The sequence below is a fragment of the Silene latifolia genome, chromosome Y (assembly GCF_048544455.1).
Source record: "Silene latifolia isolate original U9 population chromosome Y, ASM4854445v1, whole genome shotgun sequence".
NCBI classification, from domain to species: domain Eukaryota; kingdom Viridiplantae; phylum Streptophyta; class Magnoliopsida; order Caryophyllales; family Caryophyllaceae; genus Silene; species Silene latifolia.
Genome location: NC_133538.1, coordinates 165,265,125 through 165,274,868, shown reverse-complemented (window position 1 = coordinate 165,274,868; position 9,744 = coordinate 165,265,125). Strand labels below are relative to the sequence as shown.

At 33.2% G+C, this 9,744-nt stretch overlaps 1 long non-coding RNA gene across 1 annotated transcript; it reads right to left on the bottom strand.

Annotated features, from left to right (window-relative positions):
- Window positions 1-265: 265 nt before the first annotated feature.
- On the bottom strand, window positions 266-9,431 carry LOC141626940 (uncharacterized). Its single transcript, XR_012536506.1, has 5 exons — window positions 9,215-9,431; window positions 8,674-8,722; window positions 8,241-8,283; window positions 7,068-7,149; window positions 266-741 (listed from the first exon to the last, which is right to left on the bottom strand). It is a non-coding gene; the product is annotated as an uncharacterized LOC141626940 (long non-coding RNA).
- Between the last annotated feature and the right edge of the window lie 313 nt (window positions 9,432-9,744).

Sequence of the window (9,744 nt, the reverse complement as noted above, 5' to 3'; positions counted from 1 at the left end):
TGCTGTTATTTTGGTGTTATTGTGATGTTATTCTGGTGCCACTTTGATTTTTTTTAAGACTTTGATTTTTTTTCTTTTTTTTTACCACGTGTTATTGTGCTGTTATTCTACTGTTATTCTGCTGTTATTGTGATGTTATTCCGGTGTCCCTTTGATTTTTTGATGGTGAGTGAACCGCCCAAACCCGCTCTTGTGGAAATGTTTCATCAATAACTCGTGTCTAAGTACATTTCAATGATCGCTTGCTCAAAACATACAATTTAAGTTACAAATTTGTCAAAAATATACATACCAACGTTCATCCGAACTCAAACAATGTTCAAAATGAGGGGATAACAAACAGCAGCAGCAACAACATTACCCCAGTGCCTCAATGGCTCCCGCAAATTGCGGGGTAAGGGGGAATCGGATGTACTTTTTTAAAAAACGACCTTCCAACAAAATACATAACTAGAAGAGATGAAGCTCAAGTTAGCAGAACCTAAAAAAGTATGCTACCAGAACATATAATTAAGTAGATGGTCTCCCTCGTACACGCCCACCAAACGTGATATGAAAATGTCGGTGAAGTTGGAATCGATTGATTTGGTCGGATTTATGCGGAAGCGAGATGGCCCCACTAAATACAACTCTGGTTCACACTTTGACAGCTTCATATCTCTCACTAACGGCACCTCCTTTTCGTTTTTCGGAACTGGATGTACCGCAAAGAGTCATTAAAGAAAGCTTCAGCAGCTGGATCTGATGTGGCATTATAAGAGAATTACAAATACAACTTAACCAATTCATTTGAAGCAACAAAACCGAAAAGGTAATTTTCAGGATACAGATGAGCAAGTTGAGTACTAAAACCATCTGTCTCAAACAGCTTTCAAACTTATCGCGTTGGATGAAATTCATGTAACCAGATTTCAGATGATACAACAATTAAAAACCGAGCATGGATCACAATTTACAGGATTAAACACGGTTATAAAGTAGATACAGAGAAGTTTATGCAATCTAAGATGTCTGCTGACCACAATTTACAGGGTTAAACACGGTCTCGAACAAACTCAGAGACCCATATGCAAAAATTAACATAATCAAAATTCATACTGGAACATCAATTAACTTCAAAAATATCTCGCGAAACGTTCGGAAAAGAAAAACAACGAAGAAAAAATGATTAACATATTCATACTCATGCTCGAACATCAATTAACGCCAGAAATAAAAGTCAAAAAAACCAGATCAAGAGCAAAGCGAAACGTTCAAAAATCAAAAAAACGAAAAAAATCGATTAAGACCTCGATAACTGATCGCCAGTGGTGCGCCGACGTTGTATCTCGCGGCGCGACGGTGAGGATGGTCGATGAGAGAGGAAAGTGGAGGGAGGTCGGGATAAGGATTGGGATCGTCTGAAGGTTTTTGTTTATTAATATGCGAGGCTTTGTTGTTTGATTTTCCTATTTATTCTTAGCCGTTGGTTTCTTTTGATCTAATGGCTGAGATTTTCCAAACTCACAACTCACCATAAGAACCAAACTTACGAGATCCCGCCTATATATATATATATATATATATATATATATATATATATATATATATATATATATAGAGAGAGAGAGAGAGAGAGAGAGAGAAGGGTTCTTATAAGGCCTTGATACCATATAAGGCCCTAAGTCCTTATAAGAACCCTTGGATGGAAGGGATGGAGGGATGAGATTACATCTCAATGGATGGCCATAAATCTCCCTCCCTAATCTCTCTTCCTAATCCTTGTACAACTCTTCCTAATTTGTATAACTCTATCCTCATTCTAATTCTCCCAACTCACTCACCCATTATTCACTCTCTCACACTTCTCTCATCCTTCTTTCTCTCTCATTTTCCTCACATTCTCTCAAAACAAAAAAAAAACCCAAATAAAAACAAACTAAAAAAAACCAAAACAAAAACCAAAAAACAAAAAATAAACTTGCTCTCCTCCTCCTCCTCACCACAACTCAACCGGTACCACCATCCCGTCACCGTCGACCCTCCACCACCCGGCTTCCTTCTCCACCCAAGCCCCACCATTGTCGCCTTCCATCTCCTCTTCTCCTTCTGTTACTTTCTCCGGCCGACCCTCCACCAACCACACACTGACCCGCACATCTCAACAATCACCGCACCACCGCAAACTATCCCACCACCATCCCGACTCACGCACCGCCTCCTCCCTTCCTCCTGCACCGCCTCCTCACGCCGTCACCCTCTCTCCTCTCTTTCTCGCCCCACACAACACCACTGCAACCGCAACAACAACAACACCAACCTTGCCGCCCTCTCCCTTCGCCGCCGACACCTCCATCTCCTCCTTTTAATTTTTTTTCTTTTTTCTTCCCAGATCTGGCTGTGTTCCCTCCCTGCTCTCCCTTTTTCCTTTTGTTCGTTCTTTTTTTTCTTCAATTTTTTTTTGTCAATTTTTTTTCGTCCTTTTTTTTCGTTCCTTTCATTTAATCAGTGTTTGTTTTTTTGTTTTTTGATTTTTTATTGTTTTTGTTTTGTTTATTGTTTTTAATTATTGTTATTTGGTTTTATTATTGTTATTTGGTTTTTTGTTATTGTTATTGTTATTTGGTTATTTGGTTTTATTATTGTATTTGGTTTTTTGTTTTTGTTATTATGGGTTTTTTTGTTTTTGTTATTATTTAATTTTTTTTCAGATTTAATATTTGTTGATTAATTACGATTTTTCATATTTATTTGGTTTTTATAAAAGTTATACTATTTACGACTAAAGTTATATACTTAAAACATTAAAGTTATACTATTTACGACTAAAGTTGTACACTTAAAACATTAAAGTTATACTATTTACGACTAAAGTTATACCCTTAAAACATAAAAGTTATACTATTTTTTGTTATTTGGTTTATGGATTAATGTAGTATTGTTTAGTTTGTTTCTTCTTCTCATTTGTTTTTATTTTTCAGATTTAAAAATTAAACTTATATGTGCAACTTCAGTGGTCATTGTGTACAACTTCAATGCCCTTATGTACAACTTCAGTGATCATTGTTATTTGGTTTTTTTTTGGACTAAAGTTATACATCTTGTCTCTTAAAGTTATACACTGCGTGCATTAAAGTTATACGCTACGATATATAAATTTGTCAAATTTAAATATTTAAATGTTTATATCTGACGTTTTTTATTTCAATTATTGTTATTGAATTGTATTTCATTGTTATTTGGTTTTTTTCTTAGACGGGTTTTTTTTGTTAGATTGGCGGGTTTTTTTATTTTAGATCTAGTATTGGCGAGATTTGGTTTTTATTTTTTCAGTTTTGTTGGTTTTTTATTTTTGGACTAAAGTTTACAATTTTGGACTAAAGTTATACATTTGGACAAAAGTTATAAGTTTGTTGGATTAAAGTTGGATTTTGGACTAAAGTTATACATATGAAGGACTAAAGTTATACAAATATGGACTAGAGTTATACAAAAATAAACTAAAGTTATACAAATATGGACAAAAGTTAAACAAATATGAACTAAAGTTATACAAATATGGACTAAAGTCATACAAAAATGGGCTAAAGTTATACAAAAAATTGGACTAAAGTTATACAAAAAATAACCAAAGTTATACAAAAATGAACCAAAGTTATACAAAAATAGACCAGAGTTATACAAAAATGCACCGAAGTTATACAAAAAATGGACCGAAGTTATACAAAAAATTGGACTAAAGTTATACAAAAATTGGACTAAAGTTATACAAAAATGAACCAAAGTTATATAAAAATAGACCAGAGTTATACAAAAATAGACCAGAGTTATACAAAAATGCACCAAAGTTATACAAAAATGCACCAAAGTTATACAAAAAATTGGACTAAAGTTATACAAAAATTGGACTAAAGTTATACAAAAATGAACCAAAATTATACAAAAATGAACCAAAGTTATACAAAAATGGACTAAAGTTAGTCCATATTTGTATAACTTTAATCCATATTTGTATAACTTTAGTCCATTTTTGTATAACTTTGGTCCATTTTTGTATAACTTTGGTTCATTTTTGTATAACTTTAGTCCAATATTTTGTATAACTTTAGTCCAATTTTTGTATAACTTTAGTCCAATTTTTGTATAACTTTGGTTCATGTTTGTATAACTTTAGTCCATTTTTGTATAACTTTGGTCCATTTTTGTATAACTTTGGTCCATTTTTGTATAACTTTAGTCCATTTTTGTATAACTTTAGTCCTTATTTGTATAACTTTAGCCCATATTTGTATAACTTTAATCCATATTTGTATAACTTTAGTCCATTTTTGTATAACTTTGGTTCATTTTTGTATAACCTTGGTTCATTTTTGTATAACATTAGTCCAATTTTTTGTATAACTTTAGTCTAATTTTTGTATAACTTTAGTCTTTTTTTGTATAACTTTGGTCTATTTTTGTATAATTTTGGTTCATTTTTGTATAACTTTAGTCCATTTTTGTCTTAGATGAAAAAAAATTATCTCACAAAAAAAAACGAGATTTAAAACACGAAATCTTAAAAAAAACGTATAACAAGAAGAGATTTAAGAAAATGAATAAAAAATGAGAACTAACAAAATAAAAGACAACTAAAATAAAATAAAAGACAAAAAAAATAATGAATGTAAAAAACAACTCAAAACATACAAATTAAAACAAAACGAAAAAAAAAAAAAAAAAAAAAAAATCCGAGTCAGCGGCGGTGGGGTGGCGGCGGCGGGGGTGGTGGGTGGTTAGTTGGTGTCGGGTGGGGTGGTGGTGGGTGGTGGTGAATGAAGATGAGAGGAGTGGGTGATTTATTTGGGTTTTTTGATTTATTTGGATTTTTTGGGTTTTTTTATTTATTTGGATTTTTTGGGTTTTTTTATTTATTTGGAATTTTTGGGTTTTTTTTATTGAGGTTTTGAGAGAAGAGACGAATAAAATATGTGAGATGAGAGAGAAATGGGTGGGTAGAAAACAAATATATAGTAAATTAGTGGTTAATTAGGGTGGATTAGTAAAGTGTGTTAATTAGCTTCTATAATGACTTTGGGTGGGTTCATCTCATCCCTCCATCTCCCTCCATCCAATGGCTCATAATAGAACTTATGGACTCAAATATATAAGTGGCCTTAGTTGATCCTTCCTCTATATATATATATATATATATATAGGTTAGGTTTATTATTAATAGTAGTAATAATTTTAATATTTAAATAGTGTGGGGTAGGTTAACTAGTATTATAATAATAATAATACCAATAATATTAATAATATAATATAACTATTATTATTACCCTTTACCTTATAAGTATTGTTAATATTATTATTCCATCTCACCTTTTATACAATTGATATAGTATCCTATTATTATTTAACCCGGTACGATTTCCGATTAATAATTTTATTAAAACATTTACTAAAATAATTATTAATTAAGCTCCCAAAGTACGGGGTATTACAATCTTACGTCCTTAAAAAAATTTCGTCCCCAAAGTTCATCCAAACTACCCAAAAGACACCATTCAGGTCAAAAGAAATACTAACATTGTTAATTAAAGATAACCAATCATATTAATCACACATTTGAAACTTAGGAGAATCACAGGAGACCTCAAACGAACTAAAGGACAGGACACCCACTCAAATAAGTCATTATTATCACATATAATGAAATTATTTGGAGGAAATGAAAATAAAGGCGATTGAGATAAATTGACATTTAATTTTGAAGAACCACCGCAACCGACACACCCAAAACAACGGACCACCCCTTATCGACCCAACCAGACACACCATTTTCGAACTGATTAACCCAGAATACCAATTTAAAACCAAGACAAATAAGAATAGGGACGAGAACCGCCTTCCCAGCCAACTATAACAAGAGATAACAAAAGCTTCCTAAGACGCACCCAGCAAACAAACGAACAAAAATGAGGACCAACCGTCAAAGCCAATTTTAACCCAAACAAACCCAAAGTAGTTAATCAAGATAAAGAAGGACAATAGACCGAGGAATTAAGACCCGTCACCCCAGGAGAAAGACCGAAAAAAGACACATGTTTCACAAAACAACACCTCCAAGGACCACCACCATACATGCAACCAGACCAAACTAAAGGACGACACTGAAAGACACTAGTGATAAAGTAAATGGGACCGATTGGTGGGAGGAATTAGGGGGGATCACCAAATCTTACCCAAAACATGACCACATAGTACAACATCACTCCAGCCGGATGAGCTATGCTCATCGACGCATACAGACAAAAAAACAAGAAAGCCAAACCATGGGTGGGGGAAGGGGGGGATCACCTCTGGGATGGACACAAGATCGACGGTGACAGGACAAGGGACAGCACTACAAAATAAATGCGGAAAACTGACGGACAATTTCCTTCAGTAACAGTCAGAAATGCAGTTTCCTAACTTAAAATCCGTCACGAAAAACGCAATCCTGACGGAATTTCCGTCAGGAAAACACATTTCTGACGGAATACTGACGTCTAATCCGTCAAAGGTCTTATCTGGGATTTGGCAAAAAGTCAACGTCACTTTGACTTTTCTGACAGAAATTCCGTCAGAAAAGTTGACTTTTGTTGCCTTTTTTGACGGATAATCCGTCAGAATCCTTGATTTTTAATTAAAAAAGAAAGCTATTGATGGCATTTTTTGATTTAAGACGCCTCAATTAAAACAATAAATATCTAAATACAAATTCACCATTACAATCTTGATATAAAAATTAATACTCTAAAATCTATAAATCAATTACAAACAAGTATCCAAAAGACCAAAGTTGAACCCGGAAATTTGTATAGTCTTCAACCCATAACATCGGCCAAGACCAACTTTTCTAGAAGAGGGGGTAAAACTGAGACAGTAAACCAATAAGCAGTGGTATACGAGTTGTTGGCAGTAAAACAATATCTTTTTGTCAAAACTCATCAGGTAAGACAAGCAATAAGATGTTGTTTGGCATACTAAAATAAAATATGATGGCAAGAAAAAATTCCTATAAAAGAAAAAAGAGCACATTGATGGGGACATGCGATAGCTACCTTTTGATCTTCTCTGCTATGATCGAATATAGCCTTGACAAAATTGTCCAAGTAGTGTGTGTGGTTGAGCAAACACTTTCACCTGAAAACCATAAAATGGAAAAGCATTCAGACTAAATCGGTAAAATATCAACTTTTGACTTCATAACTTAAAGTCAACGTCATTATGGAATCGAGAGGTGGCTAAGGTTAACAAGACCACATACATGTGAGGTTATAACCACGCAAACGACATATTGATGGCATTCCGTAATACCGCAACCAGGTGGGTTTATATCAATATCTAATATCAAGGAATATATCATGCCATGTTCTACATCACAAACAACCATGTTCAACAACATTTATTAAAAAAGTAATGAAGTACCTAACCAGTAATTACCAGGCTCTAACTTGAGCATAAGCCTCGTGCTGCATAAAACTGAAGTTCCAATTACTACTTCTCCGGAATCACTTCTAATTTATATTTTATATATTCATAAAATTATGAATGTAAACCTAACATAATGATCAAGACCATTTCAACTGGAAAAAGCAATTCAGTCAAATCAAGGGATGAATGAAAATAAGATTTAAATCCTCCAGTTTTCTACTTCAATCATTAGCTATCTTTTTTTTTTTTTTTTATAAAATTTCCAGTAGACAAGGCAAAAGCCTATTAAGCAAATCAAAAAATCAAAATGAAACATAAATCCAACGAACTTAAACTTAAAGAAAAACTGTCAACATTCATACTTTTGGAGTTTGGTTTCGATGAATCTAGGAGCATGTAAATAGTTTTTGAAACAAGTGTAAAAAACTTCTCAATTATTTTGTTGTCTCATACGCGGTTTCAGAGCACAGACAACTGAGACAAGTGTATAATATGGGCATATGTCCATTGGGTTTCTCAAATATTATAGGAGGTAACTTCTCAAAATTTAAACACAATTTCTAATACTGGCATACTGCAGCTTTCAAAAAAACAGAATATGTTCATAAGAAGAGCATCATACTGCAACATGAAACATGTTAGCCATTGACAATAAGGCCAATACACATTGCACTAATTGCAAATATTAACCACTATGACACGCTAGAGCAATTTTACTGCCTGGTTCAAAATAATCATACAAAAAGGCCTAAAATAAATATGGAAAGATAAATACTCATAATCTCCAAAAATGAACTCACCTCCAATACATAATACACAGCACCGTTCCACCGAATTCAACACCTAAGAATGTAAAACATAATATGCCAAAACATAGATACAAAGTGAGCTATTAATACCAAAATAAGTTAGCTAAAAGGCCAAGTTATTGGTGGTCACCGATGGTCATACAATGGTGAAGGCAGCAAAATTGGTGCTGTGGCGGAGAGGAATTATTAAATTCAAAATAAACAACTACACTTCTCGTAATTTCAAACCCAACTCAAAAATGGTTAATTGATTGTACTGATGACCCAACAACTAACAACTCAAAAATGCCTAAAAAGTGTCATTCAGACCAAAAAAGCATGTAAGTATCTAACTTGCTGCACACCAATCAAGTTAACATGGATTTGCTAAGGTCGAACTAAAGATCAATGAGAGAAATGGTAAAAAAAAAATAGTATGATATACCTTTAGATTATCATTATCCAATAGAAGATCCCCAATGTCTCGATCTCACCTGAAATAAATCACAGCAAAAAACCGCCATATCATATATATAAAAAAAATAAAATATTTATCGTATTCAATCACAAACAATTGACAGAAACAACCGAATAAATTATTGCAATTGAATAAACTAATGAAAAAAAAACCTAAATTTCTGAATCTACATAACTGAATTCTTTGATTTGATTGAATCTACATAGAAATGTGGTATTTAAAATATCAAATCAAGGAAATTATAATGCTTCGAAACTCAAATTGGGAACCTGAAACTCGAAATTTAATATCTTAATTTGGGGATGGATAGATTTTAGTGATTTCAAATACAGTAACTAAACTAATTCCCAAATATTACAAACCCTAACTCATGTAAGTAATTCTTAATTTTAACATCAAAAATCAATTACTCACCATTATAAGAACATAACAAGTGTAGTTTATAAATATAAGACTAATTAAACCTCAAACAACAACAATTAATGATAAAAACTGAATGGAATTAGACCTTGAAAAAAAAGAGAATGGAAAGAGGAAGAAAGGTGTCGTCAGCATAAAGTGGCAGGTGACAGAGGAGGAAAATAAGACGACGGCGAAGGAGGAAAGGTCGGCGGAGGCGAAGATCGGCAGTGGCATGTGGCCTGGTGACCGGAGGAAAGAAAAGTGAGGGTCGGTTTTGGGGGTTAGGGTTTGAGGTTGATTGGGGGAGAGAGAGACTACAGGATTATTGTAGAACGAGTGACTGACCTCGTATTATGTTACTAGATTTTGTGTCCGTGCGTTGCACGGGTTTTAAATTTGCCTTTTCTCTAATTTTTGTGGATCTTTCAATATCATTTTAAATGATGCATAACAGTTGTGTTTCAATTACTCAAATAAGATACTTTGTACCGTTTTCTTAAATTTTCGAAATTAAATTTTAAACTAAATAACTATGTCAAACAATAACACATGGGATTTGCATGATTATCTCATATACCATAAAACTAAGACTCATGCTTGTTTACTTGCACATAGTCTTCAAATATATTTTGTAAA